This window comes from Hippoglossus stenolepis, chromosome 4 (genome assembly GCF_022539355.2).
Source record: "Hippoglossus stenolepis isolate QCI-W04-F060 chromosome 4, HSTE1.2, whole genome shotgun sequence".
Classification (NCBI taxonomy): Eukaryota; Metazoa; Chordata; class Actinopteri; order Pleuronectiformes; family Pleuronectidae; genus Hippoglossus; species Hippoglossus stenolepis.
This window is the reverse complement of record NC_061486.1, coordinates 22,480,532-22,494,009: the sequence shown is the minus strand read 5'-3', so window position 1 is coordinate 22,494,009 and position 13,478 is coordinate 22,480,532. Positions and strand designations below refer to the sequence as shown.

General features: G+C 42.4%; 1 long non-coding RNA gene across 1 annotated transcript; it reads right to left on the bottom strand.

The window, feature by feature from the left end:
* Nucleotides 1-3,208: 3,208 nt before the first annotated feature.
* LOC118106449 lies at nt 3,209-11,087 on the bottom strand. Its single transcript, XR_004695206.2, has 4 exons — nt 10,974-11,087; nt 10,360-10,455; nt 9,918-10,078; nt 3,209-3,347 (listed from the first exon to the last, which is right to left on the bottom strand). It is a non-coding gene; the product is annotated as an uncharacterized LOC118106449 (long non-coding RNA).
* Nucleotides 11,088-13,478: the final 2,391 nt, after the last annotated feature.

Genomic DNA, 13,478 nt, shown 5'->3' with positions numbered 1-13,478 from the left:
CTCATAATTGCTGAAAATATCTGCGGTAATTTTTAAATTTTTTTAACCAAGGCAAGCTTATAATTCAAAATCCATCAAGTAAATATTAGCGAGAGATCAGTGGTACATTTAGGTTCTGTTGTTCTATTGTTCCATTCACACACACCCAGTGCACTCACCCAAGGGTTCCATTGCTTTGCCTCGTTTTAATCTAAAGCAAATCTCTGGTTCGAAATCAAAGGTGATAATTGTTTTCACCAAAAAGACATGGAAAAAATACACTTTCATCGAAACACATGAGGCGGGGGGGGGGAGACGATGGCGTATCAGCACCAAACCATTTTTTCTATTTGCAAAAACAAGTCCCTGTGATATTGTGTCTGGCACCTTCAGTATGTGGTGTGTTATCTTAATTTCAAAGTGGCCCATCTGGGGGAAAAAACAGGGAGTTGGATTGTGAATAGAAATGAATATGTTCAAATCGTAAAACATATTTTTTTATGTCTTAAATCTGAAATAACAACAGAGTGTTGCCTGGGATCCCAATATTATAGGTTTTTTTTGCTCCCGCATTGCATTATGCTCTGTCCTAGATTTCACTGACTATAAAGTTTGTGTATATTTCGAAATGGCTCAATATATATATATATATATATATATGTCTGAGACCACATGTCGATTTGGATTTTCTTTCAACTTCCTCAGAGGATAGCTTTTTTACGTTGAGATTCATAAGAGGCTGCTGCCGCTCGTGTACTTTGTGCTACAGGACTTGCACAGTGCAGGGATCACATGCGTTAATCTCTCTGCAGGGGTCCGTGAGATGTGGCACACTTGATCAGAATTCATGCCGCAAGCAGAATCTGTTTGTTTGAGACAAAATGCTGTTCAGTAACCTAAAGTACAGCATTTTGAGGTAAAAAAAACATTTGATTCACACATTGTACACAACTTTCACCACAATAGAGTAAAAGAGAATGAAACATTTTCCTCTAAACAATATCTTCACATAAAGCATCAGCGTTGCTATATGGTTAAAAAATAGATTTCTGCACCATGTTAAGACCGTGGCTGATTATATAGACTATAGACCCATTTTATCCCCTCACGCAGTATGATGGTTAATGTACACACTTGCTGAGGGTCGGTTAGCAACGCTTGCATTGGTACATTTTGGTCTCTTATTGGGTGTCGCAAAGAGGGTGTGTGTGTTTGTGGTCCAGGTATTACTGATGTTTTGGGAACCTTAATCTGTTCCTGTTGTCACATTATGGGGACGTGTCTTCCTCATGGGGACAAAAAAAGCAAAAAGAATGCCTGATAATGTAAATCATTAAATTTAAGGTGAAGACCTGTTTATGTGTGTGTGAGGGCAGCTGTTATTAACTTGGAATGGCTCAGTGTAAAACGTTATAATGTAATGTAGGACATGTAATTCATGCAGAAATGATAAATATATATTTAAATATTAGAAAATTTTAAAAAACTGTATCAGTTTTCAGAATGTAGCGGGAAAAAATTGAATTTATCAAAAAAAAACGAAGAAAAAACAAACAACATAAATACCATCACAGGATATTTGCCAAATAACAAATGGAGCGACGCCGGCGAGCTAGTTCAGGCAGCCAACTCGAGCTGCGCTGCTCCAATCATGTGACATACATCATGTGACATACCTCACTCTCCACAACCATCTATAATACACACCCACCTTATCAGGTGGTCTATTTAAGCAGAGAGAAAGTTCCCATCATCCCCTTTGCTCGCACTGCTGCTGCAGTATTGCTACCAGTAGCTTCAGCCCCTCCACCACCCCAGCATCCCTCTGTAGGCTCTGACAGGGGTTACAAGTATTTGCTCATCACTCCCATCATTCCTGTGGAAACATATGGGGGAGTGATTAAGTTGGAGTCTAGACGCCAAACACTAAACCTGAACGTGAGTTGTCTGACTGAACTGAATTACTGGATCTTTTTTGTTCCTGGAAAAAAAGCATGTTTCAAAACTCCTGAGTCTTCTTCTATGACAGAGGGATCAGGTTTTTCTTACCCGGATTCAGGTCCTCCCCTGTGTGCAACAGTCAGTAGACAATACAGCAGTGTTTATACATGACAGGTACTGCTGTGAGTTAAATGGACAGAAGAATGACAGGACCTCGACAGCTTCAAGCAGCATGGCTACAGCTGTTGCCTGCTTTTCCTACCAGCTGTCTTGTTTTTGACGATGTTGACTTCTTCCAAGGCTTCAAAGGGACAAATTTAAATCGACGTGTTCAGTCAGCTCTCATCCACACACTCGCTGTAGCTACCAGCCAGATTGTCCTTTTTTGTCTCGGGCTGGTAAATTATTATAATTATAATTTTATATGAGCAAGAAAAAAAAACATTTGAATGATTGGCCTCAGGTCTGTTTTTATTTGTTCACGAGACAAGTCGAAATGGAGAAGACAGACTATGTGCGCTTTTTAATGAGAACTTTGTTATACAAAGCGACACTCAATTTTGTAGCGCAATATACCAACAGTCCCCGGGCAACGAAGACAACTACACATTTGTATGATTTTATGCCTCTTTATGACGGCTGCAATCAGGTCATTGCGTATATGTGTGGCTGCGTGCGCCTGTGTGTGCGTACATTTGCTTTGCAAATTTAATAGTGACAAGCACGAGTTTAATACTTGTTTGTGTTATCTCTACAGCGAAGACAATGTGGTCGAATATTGTGGCTTCTAGTTGCGCAAAACATAATTAGTTTCTTAATAAAAGCACACATTATTTTTGAACCTCTTTCATGTCAATGTGTAGTCTATCAAAAAACTGCTTTTTACATTTCAGGATGCGACCACACAGAAGCACAGGTCTTACTGACCGATGAGAAGAAAAATGCAGTATTTCTGCAGATAAAGCAAAGTCAGTCTTTTTTAGTGTTTTGGATTTCATGTTTATTCATAAATCACATCACATGCACGCCAATGGTAGTTTCTATCCTGAATATGACAAATCCAGACATCATTTATAGACTGTAACAAGAGAAACAAGATAATCTGTGTAATACATGGTCTTCTCCCTATTCTAAATCAACACCACACCTAAAGTAAGAGCTGAAGTTCCCTTTCATTTTTCCCATCTTTGATTTCTGCGGCTCATGGTTGAGGCACGGCACTGTAGAGTGACAGATGACAGTTCTGGGCTGATCCATTACCAATCCCCCAGGCGTAATTAACATCTCCCTCCAGTAACATGCAACACTCTCTCCTTCGCATGCAATCTTCTTCTAACTTGTTAGTCTGGTTGCAGCAGGAACGGCACCTCTCTTCCGCCTGCCGTACTTATGATCCCCTCCCTCATGGGGCCTGCGGTGGAGCACACCTGCATGCAAAAAAAACAAACAAACCAAAAAAAAGACAATTAGAGCACGATCGTGATCATCAGTGGTGATGAATTTGGCTTTGGAGCTTGTTATTTCCCAGTAGGATTTGGTGGCAGAAGCAGCAGCGGTGGCGGAGGCATGGCTGCCGTGCCATGATGCCACGCGTCACTTTTGACAAGTCTCGGGGGATAAAGGAAGCAGGCATAAAGCTTTAAATCAAATTGGTCACACAGCCGTGCCAATCACTGTGGACAACATATGCAGGCTCACAACCAAGGTGAAGCCGCCGTTGCGCGCCTCGGCGGTGAGCAATCTCGCTGTGCTCTAAAATGGAAATGAAACTGTTACACACCCACAGCTATTGAGGAAGGGATTTGCGTGGGCCGAGGTACAACTATACTCGATCGCCACTGTGGGAGAAGCTTTGGCTTTGCCCTTCTTCAAAGTGAGATTTACAAAAAGGAAATGCTTGGCGAGGTTTATTCAAAAGAAGCTCCTGATGGTGGGAAGACAAAAGGTACTTCACACCATCCTCCCTGGGGCACATGTACTCCAAAGCTGCACTGCTCCGCTTTACTCCTTATTCTAAGTACACGTTCCCCCCTAGAGTGCACTGCACCCTCGCCTGCTCATGTCTCTCCTGCTCAATCTTTTAAATTCCATTTTTTTTCTCCATTCTCTCTGTACCTACCCGTATTTCTCTTGCTTGTCTTCTCCCTATACACCCCGCTGTTCCTCTTGTCTGCATCCCCCTCCCCTATCTTGTACCCACTCTCACCTCTAACTTTCTATCTCATACCTCCTGCTCTCCTCTCTCTCCTGCTCTCCTCTCTCTCTGCCTCCTCTTCCTCTCTGTCTCTCGGTCCATCTCTCTCTCTCTCTCTGCAGCCACGTGTTGGCTAGCTCAGAGCAAAACCCTCTATTAACAGAAGCCAAGGCCAGATGGCGGCTCAGAGATGGATCATATCAACTCTGAAGGTCTCCGTGAGTTCCAGACTTTGTTTTTTTCTTCTTCTTCTCCTTCTTTCTTGGGCATCTCAAAAATAACCTGCACTTTTACCATTTCACCTACACAACCCTGTGTGGGACTTGTTACTTAATTTACGATTTCACATCGGCTCAGGAAAGATCAGAAGAGGCAAATATACTTAAATCTTATCTCGCTGTCATTCTGTTTTATCTGTGGTACTAAAGTACTGACGGAGAAAACTTTGCTCAGAAAACATTTCTGGCCATTTCTAATCTTATCTGATTTAGTGTGCCAAAAGAAACTAGTCAGGGAATAAGAGCGTTATCTGCACATTTTGGACATTCATTATTTTTTTCTGTGATACACTTGTTACAATACAAATTCCTTTGTGTACCCTCACTAAAGGCTGTCAAACTGTGATGGGTCTTGTTAACACAAAGAATTCAAATCCCCTGACGACACTATTTATTCCCACAGGGTACTTGTGGCTGTAGAACAAGGAACGTAACGTGTCTGTTAGTCCAACAAGAAGAGAAGCAGGTACGATTTATATCCATGGGGAGAAAACCCTGCAGTTTGTCTAATGAGGCATAGCTGTGGTCAGTTCAGGAGATGAGCGTGAAATTCCCCCATTAAATAATGTGAATCTCACATTAACAGCAGCTCCTAAGGCAAACGCGTCCATGGTAGGGATGACTAACTTATAATTCATAGTCTCTCCGAAAGTTTCTTCCCAGATCAAAGGTGCTGTGTATCAGAATGCCTGTTTGTGTTGTTACTGTGTGTGAAATGAGAGCACCGGGGCATACGAGGGGTTTTGGCCGACAGCCTCTGAGCTGCTGGCCGGCCCTCGATACCAAAACAAGCCACTACTGTACTTCCTGTTTTGTGAGTCCGCGTCTTTGCCTGCCGTGTAACTCGCCCCCTCCCCTTCTATCTGTTTGCCATGCTAGAGCTTTATTCTTGCCATTCTTCTTCCCCCTCTCCGCCGTTGTTTTCCTGTGCGGAGAAACAAGTTCATTGGGATTCGGAATGCAGTTCCACGGCTCAATGGGTTCTGTTTGAAATGAGATTTGAGAGTGTGAGCATGAGAGAGAAAGACACCGAACCTCCAGCCGCCTCGCGTCTTGATGAATAAAAGATGGAGGCACCAGCATCTTATAAACAACAACAGAGCATAATTAGTTCAGTTCTTTTATTTTAGGAACACTTTATGTGACATTTCCTTTGTGTGACTGTTTTCACAGCGCACGTCCCGCCTGCTTTACATGTCGTGTGGGCTTCCTCTGTCGCTTCCTTGGAAGTCAACAACGCAGCTGGAATAATATTTACATCCTATGCAAATGTACACGCTGACATACCTTTTGGCGCGCTCTTATTTTCCTATAGTTTACCGTTGTAATATGGTTTGCCTATTCAGAAAATAGCAAACAATCCAACAATGTAAATTATGATAATTATTCATGTTATTTATGTACCGCCGCAGTATTGGTGATAATTCACACCAGGCCTGGTTCCAGCAGGATTGCTTCTTCCAGTAGAGTTTACCATTTATAACAGTAGAAAAAATAAGATCCATCCAATCATTTGTCCCTCTCATCCTCTGAGGGGGCTGGAGCCAATCCCAGCTGACATTGGGCAAGAGGTGGGGCCTGAACAGGTCGCCAGCGTATCACAGGGCCAACATACAAAACGTTCACATTCACATCCACAGTCAGCTTAGAGTCTTCAGGATACCCAACCCCAATCTGCATGACTTTGGACTGCAGGAGCTGCTCCAGAAAACCCATGCCAACACCAGGATTCAAACCTCAAACCTCCTTACCATGATGCAACCGTGTTAACCACCGCACACTGGAATTAGTGTAAAATAAACTGTATCATTGATGTAGGTCATATTATGACATAGTGTAAGAGCCACTTGAAGGGAAATTCAATGAGATTTCAAGAATAAAGTCATCATATGTGAATAAAGTTGGAATATTATGAGAATAAAGTCTAAATATTAAGAGAATATAATTTTAAATTACAAAAATAAAGTCGTAATGTTGAATTGAGTTGTAATGAGGAATGTGGATCATCTTGTGAAGTTGTACTTAAGCTTATAGATTTCCCAAATAAGAAAATAGTTAATCTTTTGGCTCATCAGCACCACACTACCATAAGTGTGTCTATTCTAAAGAAAAAACACACAGACTTGGAGGAAGTCGCCTTTTTAGTGGAGGAGGAATTGTCAGGCTCCAGTCTCTCAAGTAACAATGAGATTGGATAAGGGCTTTGGATCCAGAAGGCAGAACTGGATTATAAGACTTTATTGTTGTAATATTATGACCACAACAATGACTTTATTCTTATTCTGCAAATCTCAGAGTGTTTTTTCTTTATATGTCCCTATTAGTCTGTTGTATCATATAAAGCAGTCAAGATAATTAGAACTTTTAAAGCCTGGTCTGTATTAATCTACATCTCTTTGATCACTGTTCCTTTCATGGAAATGCAATTTCTGAAGATTGTTTTCAATATGAAAAACTCTATTTACATATTTGCCCAGTACAGCTCTTAAACATGCTGATTCTTTTTCCTTTTTTTTTTCCTACAAATGCACCTGTAATTATTGGCAAGGCGATTTGTCCTTTTGAATGTCTGATGTTTCCTGAAAATGAATGTGCTACTTTAAAAATGTTCTTTTGTTGCAGGCTTCTAATTGGCTTTTATAATAATTACCTGTGGCTGTGTTGTGCTCGCGGTTAGGCTACATCAATCTTCTTTTCCACTAAGTATTTACATAATTGTGTAAAAACTCAGCATACGGATGCATGTTTCAGTGACCGACAGCTCACCTGACATTATCAAGACTCACTCAAGTCCCACATATTTCGAACACAAGGGAATGTGAAACAAATGTAAAAGCTGCCAAATCTGTTCGACTCAGGTCTGTGCCGCTTGTTGCTCTGCAGTCTCTCCACATATCGTCTGCTCTGTTGAATGTGGCCCTTTCTCATGGTATCTCTGATATCCCCAGAGCACCCCAAGAGAGGCTGATGGCAGCATGTGTTTTTTTCTTCTCTTCTCTTGGCTTTCTTGACGATACATCTGCACGGATACACACACACACAGCTATGCGCGCACACGCTGCACCTTCTTAATCTTCAGTTCCGCTCCGCCACCCACTGTTGATGCGTCAGAGTCAGAGCCCTGTAAAGTCTTTAGCCTCAGGTGCTGCCTCGGGGTCTGAGCAGTGGTGAGGGCAGGCGCAGGGTAGCAGAATCAAAAGATGATTACAGAGAACATATGCATATTAATGGGAATTTGTTATGGGTGTCTTTTTTTCAAAAACCCTGCTCACCTTCCGAACCCCAGTTCCCTGCTCTCTAAATTACCAACCTTTCAGCCTCCTGCTCTTGCTCATCAGACACCCCAAGAGTGCACTGAGTAGATTCAATTACAGCGGTAGTTTATGCGAACGTGGCGGTTGGGTTCGCGCCACGCAGAGCTCCTGACACGTTACCCAACTCACATGCATAATCCAGAATATACTGACGTTGAACAAATGACCTTCAGGCACCTGCTCGCAGGAAAGGTCACCTGGGTTGTCAAAGACATTCCATTCAGTGTGAGTCTGCACAAAGATACAAATGTTGACTTTCGGCCATGTGCGACAGGAGTCCTTTAATGCCCTAATCACATTTGAACTCATGCAGGGATAAGGATAATGGAAGGAGGTTTTCACTGTTTTCAATTCAAAATTAAACCTTTGCTTAAAACCAAATGCTCTCCGTCCAAACAATGGTGTCCACGGTGAAACAATAGGAAATCTATAGCTCTAGGTGATAGATAGTCACAGTCAATTATAGAACTCACAAAAACACATTATTAATCTTTCTATAACAGGTCAACAAAAGCTGATTACTTCTTAATTGGTGACTGTGTCTACCATTTTTTATCTTGTGGGAGGTTAATAAATCAGGACACCTTATCAATCCAACCATCGTAATTATCACAGACCAAAATGATTTGTTTAAGAGAATTGTCGGACATAACCTTGCCTTAGTCTGAACAGAGAAAGAGTCGACCGGTTCCCTTTTCCCAGAGAGAGGACATTCTTTAACTCCCCAGACATATCTTGGCCAGTGGACAGAGTGCAGGTATTTCTCAGACAATGTCTTATTTCATCCTGCACATACTGGATAGAGAGCAGCGAGAATTTGTTCTTCTCTCTCACAGAACAAACCTAAAAGATGAGATACAAAAAAAACAGGCGTTGAATCTATGAAAAAAAGAGAAAATCAAAAAGACAGACACATTCAGAGTAATCCAGCAAAAACTAAAGAAATTAGGAGGCTGGTCAAGCAGAAGCAGGCTATGCAATTTGCAGTATCGTAGTGACACTACACTCAGAAACCATCTCAATCTCCACTGGGCTACCTGAGGAGATATCTGTCGTTACTATGGCCATTTTAAGACATGACCTCTGGAGAAGGTCTGCACAATGGGGTCCAGACGTTCTCCCGTGTTTTCCTTCCTCATATGAAGATGCCACTTGTTTTTGTTGACAGAACATTGACTCTGGCGTCGACCCTCACCAAAAAAACTCTCCTTTATCATTGTCTTTCCAAGTTGACATCTTCAGCTTCTTCTACGTGTATGACACCTCAGTGTTTCTTCAGTGGCGCATCCAACATGAGTTAGAATCGTCATCAACACGCACACTGGCTCGCTGGGAATCCTCAGCAGAATCTCCTACTTCATTCTCACGTGGGGTTTTACTCAATTGCTAGCCAAAGACAATTTCCGCAGCAACTGACTCAGACGTGTGCATTCTCACATACGGCCCCTCCAAATAATTTCAGGAGAATAACCAGAGTTCAGTGCATGTCTGAAAGCAGTTTATGTCGTTTGTCTGGGGGACATTTTAGAGATTCACGTTGTGCTAAGCAGTGGTCTTTCTACTTTCTATTTATGTGAGGGGGCAGCTGCACAATAGTCTGCTCCATTGTGTTGAACACCTTTGCTCCTCGCAAGTTTGAAGACAATTCATCCAAATGAGACAGTGGGAGACAATCTGCGTTTGGTTCGCAGACATCTTTCACCATCTGTTTGGTACCTATGATCGTAATGAGAAGGTGCATCAGTCCTCTCATTTTCTTTTTCACCGAGCAGTCATAGACAGCATTCCTAAAAGTAAAAAGGCAGATGGAGGAGACGGAGGAGGAGAGGCTTGAAAAGAGGTAAAAAGGTCCCCTTATGCACAAAGTTGCACATGAGAGATGCAGGTGAGGTACAGTGTCCTTCATCATGACAGGAGCAGCTGAGATTGGTGAGGCACCCAAACACTTCAGAGAGTGTGACCAAGGCAGTAAGACCTACTTCAGTGTGTGAACACAGGCTTAAAGGGGGGTGTGACTTGGAGGTACCTATTGCAAAAAGGCATTAAACACAACATTATCCAATATTAATGATAAAATCGAAAAACCGCCACTCATGATCAGTTGCCTCATAACCAATGAGGAACAAAAGGATTGTAGATCTACAAACAAATGTATCAAAAGACATTAAATCTCACTCTCTGAGAGAAGAGTAAATAACACCACGCAGTTACCATGAGAGGGGCGGTGGTTCGCACTGTCGCCTCAAATCAAGAAGGTTCCTGTTTCCAAACCGGTTCGGTCAGGGCTCTGCTCTCACAGTGTCTGAGTGGTTTTTATCTGGCTTCCTCCCACAGACATGCAGATTGGGGTTAGATGTAGAGTCGAGCCAGAGCTGAAATATAAAGAAAAGATCAGATAGTTAAACTTTACCAGTTCTAATATAATAGTATAACATTCCTTTGTCTTCATTTCCTTATTACAATAACCCTAAAAAGAGATTTGTTTTTTACCTTCTTCCCTGTTTTGCCGCTGTATAATGTTTAATATGAGATATAGTATTTTTGTCTTAAATCTACCTCTACTCATTATTTAGCAGCCAGGCATTATGATGCTGCTCACCCACTGAAAAGAACTTGGCCTTTCATATGAGGTGATGAAAACCGTTTCTCACACCTGAATGGAAAATGTGAGCACGTCAGAAGTACAATTATACATGATCCTCGCCGCTGACCTTCTCCCTGGTCTGAGGCGTGCTCACATTCCCACCGCCTCCTCAGGGACAAATAAACACAATAGATACAGAAGAAGAGATTAAACAAAGGAAGAATATGGGCGACAAATGCAAATGACACAATCGTTATTGATTGCTAATGATGAGCTTGTTCCAGCTTGTCCTCTGTCAGTGTTAATATTCAGTCCGGCCTTGAGTCCTTGCCTCTGCTCACTGCTTTGATTGACAGTTGGGGTCCACGATAACCATTCATAATGGACAGGCTTGTGCAAAGATAGCCGTGTGTGGACAGGAGTATGGGCAGCATGACACATGACAGCCTTGAAATAGCCAAGGCTTTGTTTGCCTAGCGGAGACCTACCGACCGCTCTATCTCACCACTCTCTCTCAGCCTCACCTTATAATGGGCATCAACAAGTGATCTCTCTGAAACCACGGGCAGGCCGTAATGAATAGCCAGAGGGGTACCAGCAGTTTTTGAAAGCCTTATTATTACGGAGAGCGAGAGGCATACTTCACTGACAAGGGGACATGACAGACAAAAGAGAGAGCCTACCCTTGGCGAGGCGGTGGACGGAGGGGAGGCAGTTAGTTGAAGATAGGCGTGGGAAGATGTAGAGATAGAGGGCAGAGGGGAGGTTGAGGATTTATGAGGGGCAGTATGTGTGTGTAACAGAGAGAGCGAGAGAGGCTGGCAGACGGAGCAGATTTTGTTCGTTAAGACTAAGGTGGGATGGACAGAAGGAGGGCATAAGGGAGGAGGAGAAGGAGAGAGGGATGATGCCGTAGGTGTGAAAATGCAAAATAGCTCGTAAATTATGAGAGCAATGTCTCATCTTGTGGTCACTTGACACCTTACAGTAAATCAGGTATAACACTGCATATATGCAGTGAATGGGGAAGCTGCTACTTTTTTAAATTTCAAAATAATCTGACCTTGACCCTGATCTGTATCGCGAGTGAGTCGGAATTGGTAGAAAAAGGCAGAAAGAGTATAGACCATAGTGCAGGACTTTGTATGGAGCAGGCTACCACTGTCAAAACATATCCTTTAATCTCTTTTCCCCCTTGCCCCAGCCCGCTTCTTTTCTCTGAAAATCTAGGACATTCTTTTTTATCATGAGTGTGTTCCCTGCTCTCTCTGGTATATGCTGAGCCCCGATGCCAAAATGAAAACTCCATAGTTAAGGAATCTGTTTCTTTCCAGCAGTGGCTTTGGTCCGGTTTGCAGGCACTGTCCAGAGATACAGTCCAGGGAGGCGGTGTTTGGTTCAATTTGCTCCCATTTGCATTCATGCTCAAAAGAAAAGGATAAGTGTGAGGAAGAGTGAAATAGATGAGGAGCCGCCACAATGTCATTACACTGATGCATTTCTTGCCCAGAAAAACAAAACACATTTACAAGGAGGAAAATGTATAAAAGGAGAGAGAGAGAGAGAGAGAGAGAGAGAGAGAGAGAGAGAGAGACACGTTTGTGTATGCATCTTCATTAGAACTGATCTGTGCTGTGGAAAGTCTGAACCATTAGTGATGGTGCTGGATTAGTTTTGTTTGCTTCCAAAGAGAAAATCACCATTAGGAATGTATGAAATATAATTGAAAGGAAAATAAGACATTATTGGGCCACAGCATTCTCTGGTTTGATGATGTGCCCTGGAGAAATAGAATACACATCAGGCAACTATGATATGATATCGTCTCCCCTTATCGTTTCCATCGCCCATTGGCTTTTCTTACTATCATTTCTATAACGACAGTTTCATACCATTTGGCTTATGAGCCATTGTGCTGTTTCCCTAATGCCTCTGAAAGTAACAAACAGTAATGACAAAGTGGATGTACCTCTTTCTTCAGCACTGTCAGATTCTTCCTAATGGGTCTGGATGGTGATCTTTACAGTATTACCTCTGTGTATCTATTCCCTTGTTCTGCATCAGTATGAAGGACGCTTTATAGGATGCAGTTTGAACCTAATCCCCAAAAAAACAATGTTATGTGTCAGGGGCTGCCACTAGGTGGTGCTGAAATCCTGTGCTCCTCCCTGCTCTATAATGGACCCCCATGGGCTTCCTTAAATGGGGCTGACTGTGTTGTTGTTGAAGGAGTTTGGCAGGCACAAGCCAAGAGTTACAGTCCCAGGTTTAATTGTGTTTTGAAGGAATAAACAGCTATAATGACATAGGAAATGCAATAAAGCTATAATGGGCTCTAGAAATCCCAGTTTAAACACTGAACAGCAGAGCACTTAGCAGCCCACTGTTTGGTACCAGTGGTAATATGAAGATAAGAACTGATAGGGAGCTTTCTCTTGTATTAGCCCGTTTTCAGACTCAGTCTTGTGATCTATTATTCACGCTGCTGATTCTTCTCGTTGCAACTGGTTTGCATAAACCCACAGCATCATTAAATAAAAGAAGCTAAATGATTAGTTCTACTGTAGCAGACTTTGGTGTTCACTGAGTTTGCAAAATAATAAGAACTTCAGCCTCTCCCCTGGCCCCTATGTCATTATTTCCCCCAGTTTGAGGCATGGAGAAGAGATTACAAACTAAAGAAGCATTTTAAACTTAAGACTATGGAGATATCGATCTAGCAAAAAAAGGTTCAGATCAATAGTTGGAAGGTGCACCTATTACTTTATACACAGATCCTACACAACATTGTAAGACTAGGAAATACAAAACTTCAAAAAGAAAAACACCTCTCAGCTCAGAGCTATGTGGGAGAGAGAAAAGACAGATTGCATCTGGCAAGGGGCTATGATCTATAAAAAGAAGCCGAGGAAGGGATAGACAAATCTGACTCTGCAAAAGCAAACAGATATATTGGTCTCAACCACTAGGCCTCACCTACGGCTGGAGAAATATTTGATGGTCCGCTCCTTCCTGGCAATACCACCCCGCATGCCACGCCGGAGCCAGCGAGGAGAGATTACCTGGGATGTTCCTCCGTGCTCCAACACAGAGTGGCATAATAACTGCCTGTGGAAAATTAATTAGTGAGAGGGACAAGGTTACAGACACATAATGAAAGTTATTGGCCATGTCACTTCATCATTTCC